The 23,137-nt window shown below is 34.1% G+C and overlaps 1 protein-coding gene and 1 pseudogene across 3 annotated transcripts in view; one reads left to right on the top strand and one right to left on the bottom strand.

The window, feature by feature from the left end:
* The window catches only part of PCDH11X (protocadherin 11 X-linked), an 804,948-nt gene that overhangs the window by 645,318 nt on the left and 136,493 nt on the right, over positions 1-23,137 (bottom strand). The window lies entirely within an intron of this gene.
* LOC108589836 (KATNB1-like protein 1 pseudogene) lies at positions 16,397-17,293 on the top strand (annotated as a pseudogene).

Below are 23,137 nucleotides of genomic sequence, written 5' to 3'. Positions count from 1 at the left end.
CAAAGTTCACTTAAGCTCCTTTTCCTGAACAGTGTTTTGAAATATTCCCTCTAAGATTACTTGCACTTTTAAATCTTACATATTTAGAAATCTAATCTATTTAAAACTAACCACAGGAGTGGCTACAGAATTTTCCCATCTACATATATATTTTACACTTACACTTCACATCTGAATACCATAACCATACTGAATGAACCAATCTAATGACCAAGTCTGACACTAGGCTACTTTCAAAGCTGATTTACCATGCTCTCTGGTTCCAGCATCAAGGGCCAAATTAAACCATCACATCTAGTTCGAAGTAAACATAACAGTTGTCCTTGTATCGGGAATTGTACGGAAAACTAAGCCTTAAACATGCTGCAGCTTGTGACAGGGGTACCAGCTTTATTGCATTTGGTAGCTAAAGTCTAATCCCCTACTTGCCACTTTTGGTGGCCACAAGTTGTACCCCAAAGTTTGTTTTTCTTTCTGAGCATGAAACAAATTAATATGTATATATTTGGAGAGGATCTCTCTTCTTTTTTGCTCTTACTATTTTCTGCCAAAAATCTTTCTCTCCTGTCATGGTTAATGTGTTACTTTACTGAATTAATATGATCATATATCTCTCCATAGTGACTTAGAAGAGATGATTTCCTTTTCTTTTATTCTTTTACTAATATTTCTCACATGCATGCAAACACATACAGACACACAGCATTTTACCGCTACTATCAGGTATGCTTCCAAATTTTGCTAATTTTTTAATTTAAGATATATTTCTACCTATTCCTATCATTTTTTTCTACCATTTAAATCCAGTGAATATTCTATGTTATAGAACTATCTATGGACATTTGGGCTAGATCTAACACCTTTTAATGAGTCTTTGGGCCGTACGAAACTTCTATTATTTGGGCTTATTTCTCTTTATTATCTATCTGTTCCTGAATTTATTTTGAGACATCATGTATACATATGAACACTAATTATAAAATAATTAAGTAGTTTCGTACTACTTTATGAATTTCAGTTTGCTTTCTGTCATTTTAGACCTCCTCTTTTTAAGTAAATCTTTCCACTCTTCTTCTCAATAGAGGCTTTTGTGTGCCTGCCTAGTATCTGAAGAACACAGAATCAGCAATATATCATATATTTGCATAACATTGATAGAAGTCATGTAGTTCTAAAAACTCACCAACTTTCTGAGAATCGAACTGTCTAGAGCTAAATCTTCACTGCGTAGATTTTCTAATAGATGGCTGGAATCTCACTGAACAATAGAGTCATTAAACGTGTAAATTCTTATTTCACTTCCTTAGCATTTTAACTGATATGAAGTTAATTTTATTATTTTTCCCAGATTGCTGCTTTTAATAGCATGTCTCAAACTTTTTTAAGTGTATTGGTAAGAATGCTACTGCTTTGCTGATCAACATGGTCATGATAATCAGTAATGAGAGCTAAAACAAAATTCCTGGAGCTAGACTGTCTGGGCTTGAATCCTAGCTCCATTACTTCCTAGGTTGATGATCTTGGGCAATTTACTTAGCATTTCTGGGCTTCAGTTTCCTTTCCTGAATAACAGAGATACAAAGAAATGTAAATATTTCATAGGGCTCTTGTGTTATGTTCAAGGGCTCAGACTAGTACCTGGCACATAGTAAGAACTCAACAAATCTTGTTTACTCTTTTATTCATTAGACTCTCTGTATTCATGACTATCAGGTAGATTGTAAATATAATATGTTAACTATAACTAAATATAAATGAAATAATTCACAGTAATGATCAAAATGGTTGATAAATAGGATAAAAGTCTGATAAATAGGATTGATATTTATCAGATTTTAAATTTATTATTTTATTTTATAATTCAAATATACTAAACTATATAAAATTGTTTTCATTATTGTCTAAACTAGGCACCATTTTATCAGATTCAGGTTACAGTTGTTAAGGTGTCTAACATATTATAGAAACACTTCTACAAAGCTCATAAGACATCTACATATAGAGGGTTACCTACACAAATGTTTATATATATGCACTACACCTAAGAATTTGATTCATTTGCTCATATTTAATCTTTGTTCACAAGCTTACACAATTTATTTGTTTCATTTTTCTATGCAGTGTTTGATTAATTCTATGATATTCCAGAACAGTGAATGTCATATATTAAAATATGCTTTATAATGTGAATTAGAAGGACATTATATCAGATCTGAACACTTGAAAATGAATCAAAATCCATCTCTATCATTTTCAGGGCATGTATTATCCATTGTGAGCTCTTACGCGTGACACTTACATCCTTAGATAGGATATACCAGCCATTAATTTCCCTATACAAAGAAATTCGCTCACACAATAAACCATTAATTGTTAAAATATAATTTGAAGGTATCTGAAAGTGTACTGTCTGGAAAAACTTCTGTTAAAGTTTAGTAAATAATAAAATCTTATTTCCTTCCTTTCAAAGTAATATTTAAGTTTTATTTAGGCTCCAAATGTGTTTCTTCATTTACAGTAATTATTTTTCTATCTCATCATGTCTGATGAATTTAATCAGGGCCTTTTTAGCATCTTCTCTTTGCAAAGCACCACTCATTATTTAATACATATGCCTAAATGATGATCCTCAGCATGATATATGGTTATATATTTACTATGGGTGCCTACAAAGAATAAAATCTACAAAAGCCAAGTTTGATTAGGCTGTTCATTTTACAAAACACCAAAATAAATAGTTTGGTGTTTTTTTATATAAATAATGAGAGTAGTGTTACTAAGTGCAGCAGTCAAGTATATATTCACAGCATGCTGTTGGTAGTCAGTACGGATAAGGGGAATCACTAAAATAAACCATGAAACTTAATTTCCAGGCTAAGTGTCTGTTTCAACTCTTTTTTAAACTGAGAAATAGATGCAGAGAAATACATGTACTTTTATCTGGCCATTTATTTGGACTATAAATTAGACTAAATCTACTTTTAAACACTGGGCCGAACATTTAAACTCCCCTAGTAAACAATGAAGCTCTGAGTACAATTCTTCTTCCTTCACATCTTTATGAATTATGAAGCTTATTCATGTTCATGTCTAAGCCAATATCTAAATTAAGCAGCAGATCAGAAGCCGGAAACAAATTCTGCAGGTGTTTCATTGCCTGTTTCAGAGCGATTTATTTTTCCTGCTTCCCTATCTCCCACCAGCCTTCTGTGATGGGGGAACTTCTCAGAAAAGTTGTAAGAGATACCAAAGATGTGTTGCATGAGCAGAGCAAGTCATTTTACTACTCTGGTTTCCTAAGATTCCTCACTGATAAAGTGAAAGATTCAGACATGAAAGCTCTTCTAGCTTTGTGAGTCTAAAATCTCTATCAATTACGTTGTTTACAACTGAGTCACTACGAGAATTTTTTAAAATCTCATTTGAAAGGCTTCATAGTTTAATTGTCAAGAGAATGGTCTCTAAAGTCAAAAAGGCTGGATTCCTGCTCTGTTCCTCAGTCTTCTCATTCATGAAATGGAGAAGATAATGGAATCTGTATCATATAGTTATATGAAAATGAAATGAGTTAACCCATGTACAGCACTTAGAAAAGCATTTGACATTTAGATGGTGAATTTGTCATGTTCTCTAACTGCTGATGATTCTTGGGATCATACTGACTACATTTTCATTATTTTACTGAGTATTTCACAAAAATATTGTCTTCTACTGAGGAACATACATATTCAGGAAACATAAAGTGAGTGTGTATGCACGTGAGTGTATCATTTAGCACATTATCTATCTAGATTATTTATTTCCCATGTGTCAAAACGGATCTTTCTTTCATTCTTGATGCAGAAGCTAAAAAGGTTGATCTCACAGAAGTAGAGAGTTGAATAGTAGTTACCAGAGGGTAGGAAGGGTGGAGGGAAAGAGGAGATAGAGGTTGGTTAAAGGTTACAAAATTACACCTGGAAAGAAAAAATAAGTTCTAGTGTTCTATAGTACTGTAGGATGACTACAGTTAAAGATAATATATAGTTTCAAATAGTTAGAAGGAGGATATTGAATGTTCCTGACACAAATAAATTATAACTGTCTGTGATGATAAATATGGTAATGACCCTGATCTGACCACTATACGTTATATGTATTGCAACATCACTATGTACCCCATAAAGATGTACAATTATGTGTCAACTAAAATTTTTAAAAAATATACAAATAAAAATATATAGTACTTGCAAAAAATTCTATTACAATCAGAATTACACATAATATACAGACATTTGGGAAAACTGTATGTACTTAGTTTCAATCAATTGGCTGTCTGATATAACAATAGGCTTTTAAAATCTACAATAGTTAAAAATAAAGTCATAGAAGCCAGGACAAAATAGCACCCTCCTCAAAAGAAGTGATAACTCTACAATGGTGTGAAATGTTTCCTACAATATCATGGGATGGTTAATTTTCTGAGCCAACTTGAAGGGTGTTTTTGCATTTAACATTTAAATCAGTGAACTTTGGGTAAAGCAGGTTACCCTCCTTGATGTAGGTGGGCCTCATCCAATCAACTGAAGGCCTGAATAGAACTAAAATATGGGTCTCCTTGTACAAGAAGAAATTCTCCAGCAGATGGCCTACAGATTTAATCAGTTCTATTGGTTTTCTTGGGTCTCTACCTTGCCAACCCACACAGCAGAATTTGAACTAAGCCTCCATAATCTTATGCTTCAATTTCTTATTATAAATCTCTCCCTCTCTCTGTCTCTCTCTCTATATATATATGTGTGTGTGTGTGTGTGTGTGTGTGCGCACGCGCGTCGATTCTGTTTTTCTATATAACCCTGACTATACAGTATTTGCTCAATCTTTTAACTGTCTCAACTAAGAAAATGCACCAAATACTAGGAGAATACGTCATCAAGAGATACCTCTCCTTTCTATACCAAGAAAGGAAACCTATCGGCATGCTTTGAATTGAAAGGAAAAATCAGTCAAGGATGTGATAATTCTGCCATACTAACTTAGAATTCATTTAGGTTAAAAAGCCATTTACTGTTTTAAATCATTGCACAAAAGCTCTAGCTATATTTTATTTCTCAATCCTGAGAGTCCTACTTGTTAAAAGAAATAGTATTATTAACTATGAGTAAATCCTCCATGATGATAAAATTCAAGTTTAATAGTAAATTATTCACTAAGAAGTTTGGAAAGATAATCTTCAATTATCTTAGCATTTCCTCTGAAAATCAGTGTTCTATACAGCTAGTGCTTGGCAACAAGGGATCTCAGTTAAGTGAGATAGAAAAAACTTTCAGTTCAAAAACAATTGCCAAGAAAGACAGCTAGATCATATATTCATATTTCAATGAAAACGGAGTTTGTTCCCAATATCAGCTTTTCTATAGAATAATAGTCACAAGTCAATAGATTACATGATATATTAAACACTTTTTAATAAAATAGGCTTTGTATTGGATGATTTTGCTCAACTTTGGGCTAATGTAAGTGTTCTGAGCATGTTTAAGGCAGACTAGGTTAATCTATAATGCGCTGTTAGGTTAGATGTATTAAGTACATTTTTTACATATAATATTTTTAATTTACTGTGGTTTATCAGAATGTAACCCTACTGTAAGTTGAGGAGCAACTGTATTTACGTTTATAATGTTTGCCTAGTTGATTCTTAATATTGGTAGTTTCTTTTTAAAAATTTTGTAGTACAAGTCAAACCATGATGAAGATGAGACTGCCATGTTTCTTTCAAGTTGAGCTTCAATGATTCATTCCCTTGAAAATTAGATACTAATATATTTCTTACTATTTAAGTCCCTAAGTGGCACGTTTTAAAAAATATTTCCAGCAGCCATTCAGATGTTTCTATACTAGTTTTGTGCCTTACTTCCCACACATACACAATTACTGATGAGACCAGGAGGAAGTAATGTGTAGAAGAGCTAAACAAAAGGTAGTAATTTTTGTATTCCCGATAATCAGAAGAATTGGAATTCCAAGTAAAGCTGCAAAAGAAACAAAGCCAGCAATAGGTTCTAGACAGATGCAAGGATGAACGAGCTCAAATAGGTTAAAAGTCCAAAATTAACCAAGAGATAAATTATGCATATGGCTTGAATTAGCAAAGACAATGTTTTTAATTAAAGCCAAATTTTGTTTGTGTGCTTGTGTGTGTGTATTACTTTCCTATCACCATTGTGCCAAAGTACCACAAAATGATAGCTTAACACAATACAAATCTATATTACAGTGCTGGAGGTCAGAGTTCCAAAATGGGTCTTGCTGGGCTAAAATGGAGGTGTTGGCAGGCCTGTATTTCTTTCTGGAGGCTCTAAGGAAGAATCTCTTTCCGGTTTCTAGAGACCACTCACCTTTCTTAGATTACAGCCCTTTTCTTCCATCTCAAAGCCAATAAGAGCAGGTCAGTTCTTCTAATGTCCCATCACTATGATCTCCTGTTATGCCTCCCTTTTCGAAACTTAAGGAGCCTTGTGATTAAATTGAACAAACTTGGGTAATTCAGGATAATATATTATTGCAATCTCACCTGATTAGCGACTTTCCATGTCCTTTAACATTTCAGGCATCATATTCATGGGTCATATTAAGCCATGGGCACTTTTGGGAGGCCATTATTCTTTTTGCTGTTGCTATGAGTTTTTTTGATGATTTCAAATTTTATTTTAGATCCAGGGGGTACATGTGCAGGTTTGTTACATGGGAATATTGTGTGATGCTAAGGTTTGGGGTATGAATGATCCCTCACCCGGTTAGTGAGCATAGTACTCAATTGGTAGTTTTTCAGCCCTCCTTCCTTCCCCCTCCCCATTCTAGTAGTCTCTAGTGTCTACTGTTCCCATTTGTATGTCCATGTGCACTTAATGCTTAGCTCCCACTTATAAGTTGGATCATGTGGTATTTGGTTTTCTATTCTTGCATTAATTCACTTAGGATAATGGGAGGCTGTATTATTCAGGGTTCTCTAAAGGGGCAGAACTCATAGGATATATGTATATATGAAGGGAAGTTTATTAGGAGACATGACTCACACAATCACAAGGTGAAGTCTCACGATAGGCCATCTGCAAACTGAGGAGCAAGAAAGCCAGTCCAAGTCCCAAAACCTCAAAAGTAGGGAAGCCAACAGCACAGCCTTCCGTCTGTGGCCCAAGGCCTGGGAGCCTCTAGCAAATCACTGGTATAAGTTTAAGAGCCCAAAAGCTAAAGATCTTGAAGTCTGATATTCAAGGGCAGAAAGGATTCAGCATGGGAGAAAGATAAAGGCTGGAAGACTCAGCAAGACAAGTCCTTCCACCTTCTTCTGCCTGCTTTATTCTAGCTGCACTGGCAGTAGATTAGATGGTGCCTACCCAGATTGAGGGTGGGTCTGCCTTTTCCAGTCCAATGAACCAAATGTTAATCTGCTTTGGCAACACCATCACAGACACACCCAGAAACAATATTTTGCATCCTTTAATCAAGTTGGCACTCAATATTAAACATCACACGTCTGCCCCTTGTCAACTTGAACCCATATACATCTCTTGAAATCATACATAATCTTCAAATATAAACAATAATAAGGTCATAACTATGCCTAACATACAGCTATTCCTCATACAACCAGAAGTGCACTAATTATTCATTGTAGCACAGTATGTATGTATGTATTTTTTAGATTGATATCCACAAAATATGCATTTGTTTTTTATTTTTATTTTATTTTTGATTTTGATTTTTATTAATTCAAGAACCTGTATCTTTTGATTTAGAATCTCCAGAAGCTGTTATTTTGTAGAGTCCATGTGAAATGTCAGGTCATCTGAATTTGCCTTAAAAGTTAGCAAGAGATATCTTATATCAATTGCATTTGCTAAGGGTTATATGCTGTAAAAGTGATTTATCCTCTGAAAGATATTTATAATAGAGATCTAAGATTCTGTCCTTGAAAGCAGGGGTCCTCAACTTTTGTGGCATCAGGGACTAGTTTCATGGAAGACTATATTTTCCATTGACAGGTGTAGTTTTGGGGATGAAACTGTTCCAAGTCAGATCATCAGGCATTAGATTATAAGGAGTGAACGACCTAGATCCCTCGCATGTGCAGTTTACAATAGGGTTTATACTCCTAATGAAAATCTAATGCCATCACTGATCTGACGGCAGGCGGAGCTCCGGCAGTAATGCAAGCTGTGGGGAGTTGTTGAAAATGCAAATGAAGTTTCACTCATTTGCCTTCCATCCCCCACCTGCTATGTGGCCCAGTTCCTAACAGACCACAGACCTGTACCAGTCCACGGCCCAGGAGTTAGGAACCCCTGATCTAAAGCATCTTAAACACAGCTACTATATAGTCTTAAAGTCTAGAGCTAGACAGACTGTGTTTAAACCCCAGCTTTACCACTTACTAACTGTGTCATCTTCAACAGGTCATTTAATCACTCTAGGCTTCAGTTTCCTAATCTGAAGAAACAGAATTTAAAATATTACCTAAGTGAGATATTTCCTAAGGATGGAGTCTGGCACAGAGTTAAGTGATATATACAGGTTAGCTATTATCACTGAGTTATCATTTTAAAACCATCCATCTAAAATGTCTAATTTAATAAAAACATATTGCCAACATTAACAGTAACAGATCTTGTCTCATTTCATAACTACTAACAATATTATGAAACAAACACTGGTTTAAAAATTATACATTTTATACATGCATATGTAATGCCAAATACTAACTGAAATAAAGGTCATTCCTATATGGTAGAAAACACTGAGTCATAAAATGGCTGAGTTATTATGTATTGCCATCTTGACAGTGAGAGAGAATCTACGGTCACTTTTCAAGATAGTTTGGCAGTGTTTCACAAAACTATACATGCTATTAACCATAAGGCTCAGCAACCACATTTCTTAGTATTTACACAAAGGAGCTGAAAACGTAGTTTACACCCACCCAGCAAGCAGATATTTATAGCAGCTTTATTCATAAATGCCAAAATTTGAAAGTAACCAAGATGTCCTTCAGTAGGTGAATAAACTGGTAGATTCAGAAACAATTATTCACCACTAAAAAAAAAAAAAAACGGGCTATCAAGCCATGAAAAGACAGGGAGGAGGCTTAAATTTATATTACTATGTACAATAAGTTAATTGGAATTGGCTACATACTGTATGATTCCAACTATATGACATTCTGAAAAAGGAAAAACTATGAAGACAGAAAATATCAGCAGTTGCCAGGGGTTGCAGAAGAGGGGGAGGGGGATGAACAAGCAGAGAATGGAGGATTTTTATGGTAGTGAAACTACTCTATAGATACTATAATTGTGGATACTTGTTATTATAAATGTTTTCCAAACCCATAGAATGTACAAAACCAAACCCCAATGTAAATATGGACTTTGGGTGATATTGATGTGTCAGTGTAAGTTCATCACTTATAACAAATGTGTCACTCTGGTGAGGATATTGACAATGAGGGAGGTTATGCATGTGTAGCGTAGAGAATATACGAGAAATCTCTGTAACTTCCTCTCATTTTTGCTGTGAACCTAAAACTTCTCTAAAACCTAAAGTCTATTTTAAAAAATGAAGAGGGGCCAAATATTTCTGAGGCCTCGCGGGGAAAGTTGTAAATGGGAAATTCACTCACAGATCAACCATCACTGGAAGCTTTGTGGTAAATGCTATTATTGCTTTTTGAATAATACTTTGACTCCAGAAATCCATACAGTGAAAAGCATTTGTAGATCTAGAGTTTTTCAAGTGTGTGCTTCCTGTAAGTACTCAGATTATGAAATTATAGACTAATTAGTATAACTGGCAATATGGATCTCAACTGAGGTTTCTAAAATTATAAGTCTGCTAATGAGCAGGTAAAAGAGAATTCATGATTCCAAGATTTCTTAAGACTTAGAATTTTTCAAATTATGAACATACTAACATAACAGTAAAATTATATTTAGTGAGAGAAAAAATATGGATCTCTTTCTAAACAAATATATTTTTCTCACTTAATGTTCACACCCAATGTAAATAATTAATGCAGTATAAAATGTCTCAATTGTCAAGAAAACATTATGAAGGAAATTATAATAATAATAAAGACAAAAAATTCTTGATTTTGGTGAGGGAGGGATAGGTGGGGTAGAATGAGATTTCTATGCTTTATTGTTACTCCTAAAAACTGAGAAGGTAATTCAGGATCATTATATCTGCCTTCCTTTCAAAATTGAAAGCAGTATACTGACTGGACAAAACTCCTTTTTAAAGCTTTATTGTTTTGTGTTTTCAATTGTTTACTGAATGCAAAATGCACGTTTGAATTATTTAGTATAGAAGGGGCTTATAGACGACTCTAGAGAAAATGCCTTTGGTACAATATAGTGTGGCCCTATTTTATCCACCATTGCACAGAACATCCATAAATGGTCCCAGTGCTTGCACAGTGCTATAGGGCTCGTTCCCATTATCTCTGAGCTGTGGTTACTTCAAATGCTCTGCTAATCGTTCTGTGCTCTAACATGCTCTGGAGAAAAATCTAAATGTTCCCACAAAGTCAAAGAGAAGTCCCGCTAATGAAATTAAGCAAAGGGAATAAATGTGCTTTTGTCAATGTAGGCCCCTTAAGTGAAATTTTGCAAGGTGATGCACATGGATTATTCAGTAGAAAAGCTTTTAATTAGTGTTACTTCACACTTACGCTGTAAAGGGCAAAAATCATCAAAACGGTCCATCAGGTTTGTTGAATGTGTAACCTAGCAAGTTTTCAACAAGCTGAGTTCCCATCAGTTATTTACTTGAAAAATATCTGAAAGTTAATTTATGTAAAGTTACAAGGAGGGGGTAATCAATTGCTTCTAGAGGAAACATACTTTGTTCCTTTAACCCATAAAAGTAATTTTTATTAAACCTAACCTTCATTATTTTTCTTTTTCTTTTTGTTAATCAATGAGAGCTTGTTATGTTGCTCAGGTTGGCCTTGAACTCATAGCCTCGCCTCCTCAAGCGCCAGGACAACTGGCCGGAGCCACCGCAGCTCCCTCTTTTTCTTTCTTTTTTATCCAGATAATTTTTATTACTATTGAAATACCTAAGAGATATGAAAACAGACAAGTAACAGAAGAAAGACAATTTCATTAAAGAATATGCTTGAACAATTTTCTAATGGTTATTTCTTTCTCTTCCTGGTAAGGTACTCTTTTTCCCAGTAACTCACTCTTTGTGTCCTGGTTGTGGAGTGGAAAGTGCATTGAAAACAGCAATTTCCAAAAGCTTTGGTAGGATGTTAAGACAGAGAAAAAATATGCAAATATTCTGACTCTACCTCAATACTGATTTCAAATCAGCCTGATGTGTTAATGTAATTACTTTAATGGACAATTGTCTACACCTTTTAAATCAACCTGCATCATTTTCACGGAAGTACCCAAAACATTGTTGATTCAAATATTGTCTCTAGAAACAAACATAATCCTTTTTTGAGACTTAAAATTTTACTTATAGACTGTGCGTGACACCAGGTCAGAGCCATTAGCTGAACACCAATTGACCTTGACAGTTCTGACATTTTAAACAGGCAATTGGTAGTGATTGGCTCACCCGAGAAGAGCTCATTACTTATAGAGCTATATCTTATAGAAACAAACAGCTCATTATTTATAGAGCAATATAGAAACAACTTGATTCTGACCTGAGTAGTTTTCATCTGCACCTGAGCAGTGGAGAATTACAGATCCCTACTGAATTGAACGGTAATTTGTTACTTTGTATTCCTTAAGTTTATAGTTTTCATTTCTTCCATACCCTGCAAGGTTTGTTTCTCCTCCTGTGGGTGACATCCTATCTAGACTGTCTCAGTGAAAAATACTGATGGTACATGCATTTCTCTCTTAAGTTTACATCATCCTAAACGCTATTCTGTGGAGTACAATTCTTCATGATGTTTGAAAAGAGAGAGAGAGAGAGAGAGAGCTAGAACACCAGTGGTTGTTTTAGTAGGCATTTATCATGTGCCCAGAATAAATTTTAAAATACCCTGCACACGCAAACCCATAAAACTCAGTTTGATTTACCAGGAGGTTTAATAAAACAAAAATTCCCTGAAATAATTTATAACTTTCTTTTATTAAAAGTGAAAATTCCACCATTAGTACAAAATGTGGGAAAAAAACCAAACATTTTTTGCAGTAAATATCCTCATGGCAATGTTCCTGAAACAGATTTTAGATTAGGTACAATGTCTCTCAATCAACAACAACTTACTTTACACCTGATTGATATCTATCATTATCTAGATATGTTTCTCCTCATATCTTCCAATGTTTAGGTGCAAAATAAACATATTCTTCCTAGAAGTTTAGCACATAAACACTGCATTGGAAAAATTCTACTGTATTTAAACATTTGAAACCCAATTTCAATTAATAATATGTGGCATTCTGCTTGTAATATTACTCAGTAAATGCACAGGACTTGTATACTTGATCTCCTCAAGATGAAAACAACACAGCGAGAAATTACAGCACAAATAAACACACTCTTCTTCCCAAAAGGAAATTTAGCCTAGCAGATTAAATGTATTAAACAAATTCACAATGCTATTAGTGGCAGAGTCAGAATCAAAATCAATCTTAACTGGCTCTAAATTCAATGTTCTTTTTTGTATATAACCCTCCAAATTAAGAGGATGCATGGTCTGATGCACACTGAGATTTTAAGCAACTGTAATCACTAGAAGAATAATAACTGTGACACTCCAACCCCTCAGGTGGATGCAAATACACACACACACACACACACACACACCCCACACACACACACCATTAAGAGAATACTTAAGATTGACTATTTATTAAATAGTAATTTCTTTGGAAAGCCCAGTGAACTGACTAAAATGTGGTAACAATATATCATAATAAACAATGGAGTAGCATCACACACAGGGGAGAGTTGGGGGGGGTAGGGAAGAGACAATGGTGGGTGAGGAGGGAGGAGAGGGTGGAAAAGGATAACATAGGAAGAAATGCCAGATATAGTATGCACCTAAAGTAAAATAAATAAATTTAAAAAAAAAGAGGCATCTTAGGAACAAGAAAAAAAAAGCAACGGAATAAAATGTGACAAGTCAATAGTAAAAAAAAAACAAAAAACTAAGCAGAAAAGTGATGAACTCTGATTAACAACTATGAATGAATCAACAAATTCAGCTTCAAATATATCTAAGAATTAATTAATCAAAAATCTCAAGGCACATTACCTCTGCCAGATGTCTAGTTCCCAATATCAATGGTAGCTCTCCTTATTGGAAGGCTAGGTCTCTGGGGCAAGGTTCTATGCTCAGTAATATTCAAAGAATATCTCCTTTTCCCCACAAGTTTAGGAACAAATATTTTATTTGATTCTTTGTTTTCTCTTATTTGCCAACAAGACAAAGAATAATGACAAAAATATAAGAGTAATAGTCAGCTAGAGAGGCAAACTATAATTTTGAATTCAATAATCTACTAACAAAAAGGAATTGATAGATTTTTAACTCACTAGAATTAACTGAATAAGGAACTCAGTTCCCCATGTGGTTTACATGATGAACTGATGAAACGTTTGTATGTATGTTTGTTGATGAAAATATATAAACTTCAAGAATTATAGAAAAAATTATGTATAGTTTTAGAGAAAGAGTCTTGCTCTGTTGCCCAGGCTGGAGTGTAGTTGTCTGATAATATCTCACTGCAGCCTCTAACTCTTGGGCTCAAACAATCCTTCTGCCTCAGCCTAGTGCATTTTAAAGATAGAATCATCTTTCATTAATTATATGCTACTTTCATATATTAATATAATTTAATTGAATGTTTTTATAGAACTACAATGTAATATATATATTAAAATGTACACACTTCATAAAAGAGAGATTCTCATCTTTAAATAATTAATCTCCATTGTATAAAGTACTAAGATTTTATGAATACAGAATATTATAAAATAAATGTTTTCCCTCAAATTGTTATTTTATCATAGAGCTTAAAATTACCTGTTGTAATCCTAAGATCAAGTTCTAAAATCAGGAACTCCTATAGAAAAAATTCTAATAAATAATTTTGTCTCTAGGTTGAGCATACTCTATAAATTGCCACTATTGCAGCTAGATCGTATGTTATAGAAGGTACAGTGATTTTGAGAAACAAGTTGAAAATTTCATATTGTAGCTAGATGATGGAGGATTTTAGCTACAAGACAAAAAAGGAACTTCTTCAGTAAATGATGGGAAGTTTGGAGAAGAGTATGACATTATTAGAACATGACTATATGAAAGTGATTCTGACACCAATTGCTCAAATCTGCTGAAGAGGAGATAGCTTGGAGCCAATGAATCATTTAGGAAGTCATTTTAATAGGTACAGTTAAAGGCAATGCGTTTGTATGTTTTACTTCAATGCAATGCAATGCAATAAAATAAAATAAGCAAAAATAAGAAAACTGGTGCCTGAATTATGACGGCAGCACTGGTAATGAAAATAGGTGAGCTACTTTGGTTGTAGAGTCAAGAGCTTGGGACGTTAATGGGTATGAGGATAAAGAGGAATGTTGCTACAATAGTTATTACTATATTTTAGCATTAATACAGTGATATCAGGCACCAATTTAACCTACAGTTAAATTTCTATAAATGAACTACTATTAAATAAACAAACACATAAATAAGCAGATCTTAACAAAAGTGAAACAATTAGGTGTCCCAAATTAACTTTCTTCATTCAAATGAATGTATCTTGGTTTTATGTATGACTTGTGCTTTTAGATATTTACCTGTACGTAATTCACATAATTTTTAAGATGTTAAAAACTGTAAGATCTCTCCCTACCGTTAATTAAAGTATGCTTTTTAATTCTATGTTAATTTCAGAAATTTATTTACTAGAAAGGAACTTCAATAATAATTGAAGGACAGAACAAGTTGAAGAAAACTAAGATTAAAAGAAATATCATTGGCCTGATTGCATAACCTTTATTACTTTACAGGAATCCATCATGTCCACTATTAGTGGTAAAGAAACTCTCATTAGGAGAATACAAAATCTCTTTAGTGAACGTGAGCAATAGATGGTCTGCTGTTTGAATACAGATAATTATTTACATAATATAACTTGCTTACATTATGATTAGACAGAAGGAATATTTGAATATGTTTAATACTTCACCAGTTGAACCCAAGTTTGTTAATACCTGTATAAACACTGGGATACGTAAATTTGAATTATTTATCTTTAAGTATGTTTATTTTTACTATTTAATAAAATGATAATTTATTTGATCTTAATTTTTCCATATTTCAATTGAATTTGCAGTTTTTACAAATGTATCAACGTCTTTTAGCTTTATTTTATAACATTCTAACATATGGCATAGCTTTAGTGCTTATTCATAACAACTATGATCTCTGAATATCCTTGCCCTCTCCTTTGCTACCAAAATTAGCTAGATACTTTTGAAAAATAATTAGCTTCATTAAATGGATGTTAAAAACTACAAAAACATTTTAAAAGTTTCTGTGCATAAGAGAAAAAGTTCCAATAAACTAATGAATCTTACAACTTATAATTGCTTACTGAGCTGACAACTTTTCCAGGGGGACAATAATTTACACTTTTTTAGTATTCCAAGCACCCAGCACAGTGCCTGGTATCCTCAATACATACCTTAGTTCTTTTTGAATGACCCGTAACTCAAGTAATTTTTAATCCAAAAGCAATAAACATGATCAGCCAAAAAATTTCCACTATTTGTTCTGTGGGTTAGATTTATCTCTAGAAAGTTACCAAACAACCAATGAAGATACGAAAACTGTATAGTGCCACAATTATCTTTAGGATATTTTGAGAAGGTTGACTTGAATCATTGACAATTTCTAAATAACTTGACGGGAAGATTTAAAAGTCCAGTTACATTGCTAAGTGAAATCATTTCAAAAACCTCTTGCCAATAAACTTTCCAAATTATGTTGTATGTTAATTACTTATGGTTTAAGATTGTTCCCAGAACTGGAACAGATATTACTACCTAAAAATTCACTGTTCATGAATCACTCTGTGATAAGTATAGCCACTTCCTTAAAATTATTGCTTTATAAAATTGAATTTCATTATTTTAATAGTGCTTTCTGTTTCTATATTCTTGGTCAGTTAAAAAGTATCTGACTTTTTAAAAGTCAGATATCCCTGCGGGATAAAAAGATACAGATATCCCTGCGGGATAAAAAGATACAGATATCCCTGCGGGACCCTTGCGCGGCTGCGTTTGAATGGCCCTGAGTGGGACTCAGCCCAAGCCGAGGGACACTCTGGGCTGCCAGGGGGATCGTAAGCGACAGGGCTGGGCAGAGGCGCCGCGGTACCATGAGGCGCGGGTGCTTAAGAGATTATGGCATCGGAAACCCACAATGTTAAAAAACGGAACTTTCGTAATAAGATTGAGGATCATTTCATTGATCTTACTAGAAAAAAGATCTGTGATTTCACTAATAAGAACATGAAGGAGGTTAAGAAATCCCCAAAACAGTTGGCTGCTTACATAAATAGAACAGTTGGACAAACTGTGAAAAGACCAGATAAACTGTGTAAAGTGATCTATCCCAGAAAGGTCCCTGGAAGTGGGGGCTGTAACATGGCAAATAAAGAAAATGAACTGGCTTGTGCAGGCCACCGGGCTGAAAAACTACACCAGGATAGTCGAACATACTTAGTTAACTCCAGTGATTCCGGTTCTTCACCAAGAGAAAGCCTATCATTAAAACACAGTAGGTTTTTTCCTGAGGTTTCTCAGGACCATGAAACAATGGCCCAAGTTTTGTTCAGCAGGAATTTGAGATTGAATGTAGCTTTAACTTTCTGGAGAAAGAGAAGTATAAGTGGACTTGCAGATTATTTGTTGAGGATAGAAGATCTTGGCGTTGTAGTAGAGTGCCTTCCTGTGCACACCAATAGTTTACAGGAAGAAAAACAATATATCTCACTTTGCTACTGTGTAGACTTGTTGGCTCTAGTAAAGTCACTACTTAAAAGCACATTTGAAGAATATGTCATAGTTGGTTTAAACTGGCTTCCAGCAGTCACTAAAAGGTGGTGGTCAGGACTATCATCCAAAACAGAAATTATAAATGATGGAAATACGCAGATTTTAAAACACCAATTAAATGGATTATGGGACCAGGAAAGCCATCTTACTTTGGTTCCAGGATATACTGGTAATATAGCTAAGGACGTAGATGCTTATTTATTCCAGTAACATTGAGAGATTTCATCTACTAATGAGCATTTGGTTTTTCAAAACATCCCTGAACTACATAATTTACAAAAAAAAAAAAGTCTGGTCTGAGAACTGTGAACTGTGGAAGAAATCAAATCTATTTTTTCTCTTAAAAAGCCACATAATGAAACCACTAATGAACCCCCAACAATCTACTTCACATTGAAGTAGAAAAATATCCAAAAGGAGCAGCTTCAACTTCATGGAGGTGAAAACACACTATGAAGATTGTTGACCTTTGCTGCATTTGGGATTTATGTGGTTATTTGGTAACATTAAGAACTCCTGGATTTTAATGCAATCCTGCATAAGAATATAATTTATACTATGTGAAAAAATAAGACAGGACTTATTACTAGGAACCACCAAGACCAATCACCATTAACTTTGTTAAGACTGAAAGTTTAAAACATGGAAAAATCAACAGTTTTTTTTTTCTTCACACTGAAAAAAAGTATTATAAGTATAGTGGTTAAATTCATAAAACTATGTAAAAGTTCTTTCTGATAATAATACTGATAATAATTTAATTTTATTTAGAATAACGACCCCTAGTTCCATGTTAAAATTAAATAATAATAATAGCAATAATTTCTTTTAACTTGTTATCTATCATAATTATAGGACACTAAATGAAAATGACAGGAAAACTTAGAGAAAATACTGAAAATAAATATATCAATGGGAAAAAATGACAGTAATAACGTATGTTTTAAACAAAAATGTTGTATAGTATTAGAATTTCAAAAATTAAAATACGTTTAAAAATCCATGATAAATCTGTTCATTTAAAACAATTTTATCAATTTTGATTAAAGATTGTTACCAGGGAAACTCATATTTTACAGATAATTAAGTATCCCAAACCATATTGCAAAATGCATGATTCTATGCTCTGCCTAGGTATTTCTACAAAAATATACCAAGTATATTCATGTTTTTCTAATAAAAACTACATGTTCACAGATATCATGGCGTTTAGCATCCCACTCACAAAACATTAATTACCCAACCTACTATGCGATATGTGCTGTAGATATACAAACATCTACAGCATATAACTGTAGATATATTTTGTCTAAACATCTACAGATATAGACAAAATCATGGGACCACAGACGAATGTGACTAACACCATGCTTAATGCAAATGGAATGCTTCTCCTTTCCTGTTTCACTTATTGTGAATAATAATTATTTCACAGACTTAGTTTATTTGTGAAATGGCAGCCTTATCTTTTTGGTAGGGCTGAAATTTCTGTTCATTAGTAATGTACTCATCTTACCTCTTGCAGAGTTATCTGAAGAACTAAATATCTCCTTAACATAGAGAACATAGAATGGTATATTTTATTTTTTGCTTCTTCACTTGAGAAAGAAATAAAAGGGAAGACCCCCAAAAATTATTGGTACTTATAATGGATTATCCAGAGTCCACTTTACTTCCAGAGACAAGATTGATTAAAATGAGAATATTGAGAACTAAGTAGATCATTTTTATCCAATCCCTTTGTGACAGAATTCTAAAATGCTCCTCAAAACCCATAAGACACCCATTCTAGTCTCTGGGATTATGACGATGATGAGATGCCTGTGATTGTGTTACACTGAGTGGCAAAAGGAATTTTGCACCTGAAATTAAGTCACTTACCAGTCGACTTCACATTCATCAAAAAGAAAATCTACTCAGTCGGCCTACCCTATTTACATGAGCCCTTTAAAAACAGTATTTCTTTTCTAGCTGGTAGAGAATAGGATGTCAGAGAGACTGGAAGTATGAGAGGAATTCATGCAGAAGGTTTCTCCATTGTTGACACGGGGTGGGGGAGTTCATGAATCAAGGACATAAAGTGGTCTCTAGAAATTAAGAGAATGGCCTCTTGCTGATGACCAGTAAGAAAACTGGGATCTTGGTTGGGTGTGATGGCTCATGCTGGTAATCCCAGCACTTTGGGAAGCTGAGGTGGGTGGATAACTTGAGGTCAGGAGTTCAAGACCAGCCTGGCCAACATGGTGAAATCCCATCTCTACTAAAAATACAAAAATTAGCCAGGCGAGGTGGCACCAGGTTGTAATCCTAGCTAATTGGGAGGCTGAGGGAGGAGGATCACTTGAACTCTGGAGGTGGAGTTTGCAGTGAGCTGAGATCACGATGCTACACTCCAGCCTGAGCAAGAGAGCAAGATTCCATCAAAAAGAAAGAGAGAAAGAAAGAGAAAGAAAAAAAGAAAGAAAGAAAAAGAAAGAAAGAAAGAAAGAAAGAAAGAAAGGAAGGAAGGAAGGAAGGAAGGAAGGAAGGAAGGAAGGAAGGAAGAAGGAAGGAAGAAGGAAGGAAGGAAGGAAGGAAGGAAAGAAGGAAACAAGAGAGAGAAAGAAAATAAAAAGAAAATGGGGACCTCAGGAACTAAGTTTTACCCATAACCTGAATGACATTGGAAGCATATTCTCTATAGACTCCAGATAAAAGCCAGCATGGCCAATATATTGAGTTTAGCCTGTGAGACCCTAAATAATAAACCCAGCCAAGCCTACCTGGACTTCTAATCTACAGAACTGTGAGATAACAAATGAGTGGTTTTAGGCTTCTAAGTTAGTGGTAATTTATTACACAACTTCCAAAACTAATACAACATTCATTTTTTTTAGATAAAGAAACTGAGACCCAGGGAGGTCCACAAATAAAAATGATGTGTCTCTCTTCAATAGTCACATCCCAACTGGTACACAAGCATTATGTTCTTCTATTGGGAACTGTCTATGAATCCCACAAGGCAAAGATAATTAATATTTTAAATAGCCAAATATCCATAACAATTGGCAGGGAAATAATACCTGAATGACTGAGTTATCAAATGTGCTAATGTAGAAATGATTGTTATGCAGACCCGTATCTTAATTAATTGATACTACTTTCCTTTTAGGCATGGAAGTAATAAACTGATGGGACTTCCCATATTAATAGGTCCAGAGTCTTTGGGTGCCTGTAACAACTTTACTTCATATACATTCAATTAGTTATGTAAAAACCACCTCTAGAGATAAGCTTAATTATTCTGACTTAGTTTCATTATTGGACTTTGAATGAACATGCAAAAGTTCCTAGGTGTTTGCAAATTTCAGAAATAAATATAAAATCAACTATCTTTGTATAGACATAAATGAGCTTTAAAAATACATCATGTCAAATTAACGAAGTTTCTGAAATCCTATTAAGGAAGAGAGAAACTGCTTATGTGACTGTTCTCAACAGCTTGTCAGGCATTAAAAAATATCCAATTATAGGTAGTATGATGATTAATATTAGGTGTCAACTTGATTGAGTTGAGGGATGCCTACATGGTTGGTAAAGCATTGTTTTTGGTTGTGTCTATAACGGTGTTTCCAGAGGAGACTGACATTTAAGTCAGTGGACTGAGAGAGGAAGACCTACCCTCAATGTGGGTAGGCACTATTCAGTTGGCTGCCAGCATGGCTAGAAGAAAGAAGGCAGAAGAGCGATAAACTTGCTTGCTGAGTCTTGTACCTTTCTTCTTCCCGTGCTGGATGCTTGCTTCTGTTCTTCCTGCCCTTGGACAACAGACTACAGGTTCTTTGGCCTTTGGGCTCTGAGACTTGTAGCAGCAGCTTACCAGTGGCTCTAGGGCATAAAAGCTTCCCTGCTGGCTTCCCTGGTTTGAAGGCTTCCAGACTGTGTTACTACTGGCTTCTCTCTTCCCCAGCTTACAGATGGCCTATCGTGAGACTTCACCTTGTAAGCATGTGAGCCAATTCTCCCTAATAAATTCCCTTTTATATATACATATATTCTATTTGTTCTGCCCCTTTGGAGAACCCTTACTAACAAAGCTATATTAGGATCCTGCAGCTGAGAAACAAAATAGAAAAATTTAAGTAAATATTTAGGATGTGCCAAAATTCCAGATTCTTTGTTATCAAGTGTGTGTGTGTGTGTGTGTGTTCATTTTATGTACACTTACTGGCATTATCTATAGCAAAATAAGGATGAATTAAATGGTATCAATTGAAGAGGTTAATGTCTTGAAAAAAATTACTGAAGTCAGTAACAGACAGTAGATTTGTCTCTCCTTAACCCAATTTCTGAGTTGGCTTGTTTTTACCTGGTTGGTAATGCTCCTTCCAATTTATGGATATATTTTAGAGATGGGGCTAATAAGTTGCATTTGCTTATATATGATATTTTTCTTTTCAACTATAAGTCCTTTTCCTCCTCTGTAATTTTGTTTCTAATGATTATAATGTTATAATGATGATCAAAATTAAAAGAAGAATGAACCTGTGATTTTTAATCAGTAGAGCTTGAGTTTGATCCATTTTGCTTTTGATTCTGTAGTCTTCTGGCACAAATTGTTTGCATTTATTCAAATTGATGATGCCCTCAGTTCATCTTTAAGATATTGAATTTTCATGCTCATGGACCATGACACAGAGGAATTTGATTTCTGTAGCTAAGTCATAATTTCTGAGAGGTTTTCTACTTTTATGTACATCTGTATTTTAGTGTTTGCTACACATCAATATGGTGTATACTTTGCTCTATGTGTAATGACTGTATTAAAAGGAATACTGATCTATAGTCTTCATTTTGTTAGGTCAAGCATGAGTATTTTCTCAGAAAAGATTAAAATTATTTTTTAGTGAATTAATAAAAATAATTAATTTTCTACAGGTCTGCTTCAATATATGCAGGTGAGGAGCACAGTGAGATAGGAAGCTTCTCTATCGTGGCATTTGAATGATCCTGAAAGCAAATGACTCTTAGTTTTTGTACCTCAACCTTGTCTCAGACCTATAAGTACATTGACTGATTTTTACATTATTTAATTTTGTGTCTTTTTTTTTGGTAAAGATGCTATGCTGAATAACAATTGCAGATGTACAAAATGGACATGTTTCCATTTTTAGTATTTGTACCAAAAAGAACAAAAATGTGATACAACACACAAAATGTATTTGAAGAGACCAATGTATACACTCACCAAGAAGTTTTTTTACAATGATGAGACAAATTATAAAACATATTATACAATGGATACATAAAAAATAAAAAGCTATCAATTAAATCATACCACTAGAGAAAATCTTCCCTGAAAAGAAGGCAGGAGGGCAGAAAAGAAAGAGGACCACAAAATAATCAGATAACTAACAACAAAATGGCAGGAGTAAGTCTTTACTTATCAATAATACTGTTGAATGAAAATGGACTAAATTCTCCAATCAAAAGACATAGAGTGGATGAATGGATTTTAAAAAAGACCCCATGATCTGTTGCCTACAAGAAACAATTTCATCTATAAAGACATACATAAACTGAATATACAGTGATGTAAAAAAGATATTCCACATCAATGGAAAACAAAAAAGAGAAGTAATAGCTATGCTTATATCAGACAAAATAGATTTCCAGTCATAAATTATAAGAGACAAAGAAGGTCACACTATATGATGACATAGGGCCCAAAAAAGCAAAAGGACATAACAATTGTCATTATATATGTACCCAGTGCTGCAACACCCAGATATATAAAGCAAATATTACGAGAGCTAAAGAGAGACATAGACTTAAAAACAGTAATACCTGGAGAGTGCAACAATCCACTATAAGGATTGGACAGACTACCAGACAGAAAATCAACAAAGAAACAGCAAACTTAATCTGTACTAGAGACCAAATAGATCTAATAAATATTTATAGAGCATTTCATCCAAAGGCTGCAGAACACACATTCTTTTCCTCAATACATGGATTATTCTCAAGGACAGACCATATGTTAGGTCACAAAAGAAGTTTTAAAACAGTCTAAAAATTGAAA

This window comes from Callithrix jacchus, chromosome X (assembly GCF_049354715.1).
Source record: "Callithrix jacchus isolate 240 chromosome X, calJac240_pri, whole genome shotgun sequence".
Taxonomy (NCBI): domain Eukaryota; kingdom Metazoa; phylum Chordata; class Mammalia; order Primates; family Cebidae; genus Callithrix; species Callithrix jacchus.
The sequence above is the reverse complement of the archived record's forward strand: the minus strand, read 5'-3'. Positions and strand labels throughout refer to the sequence as shown.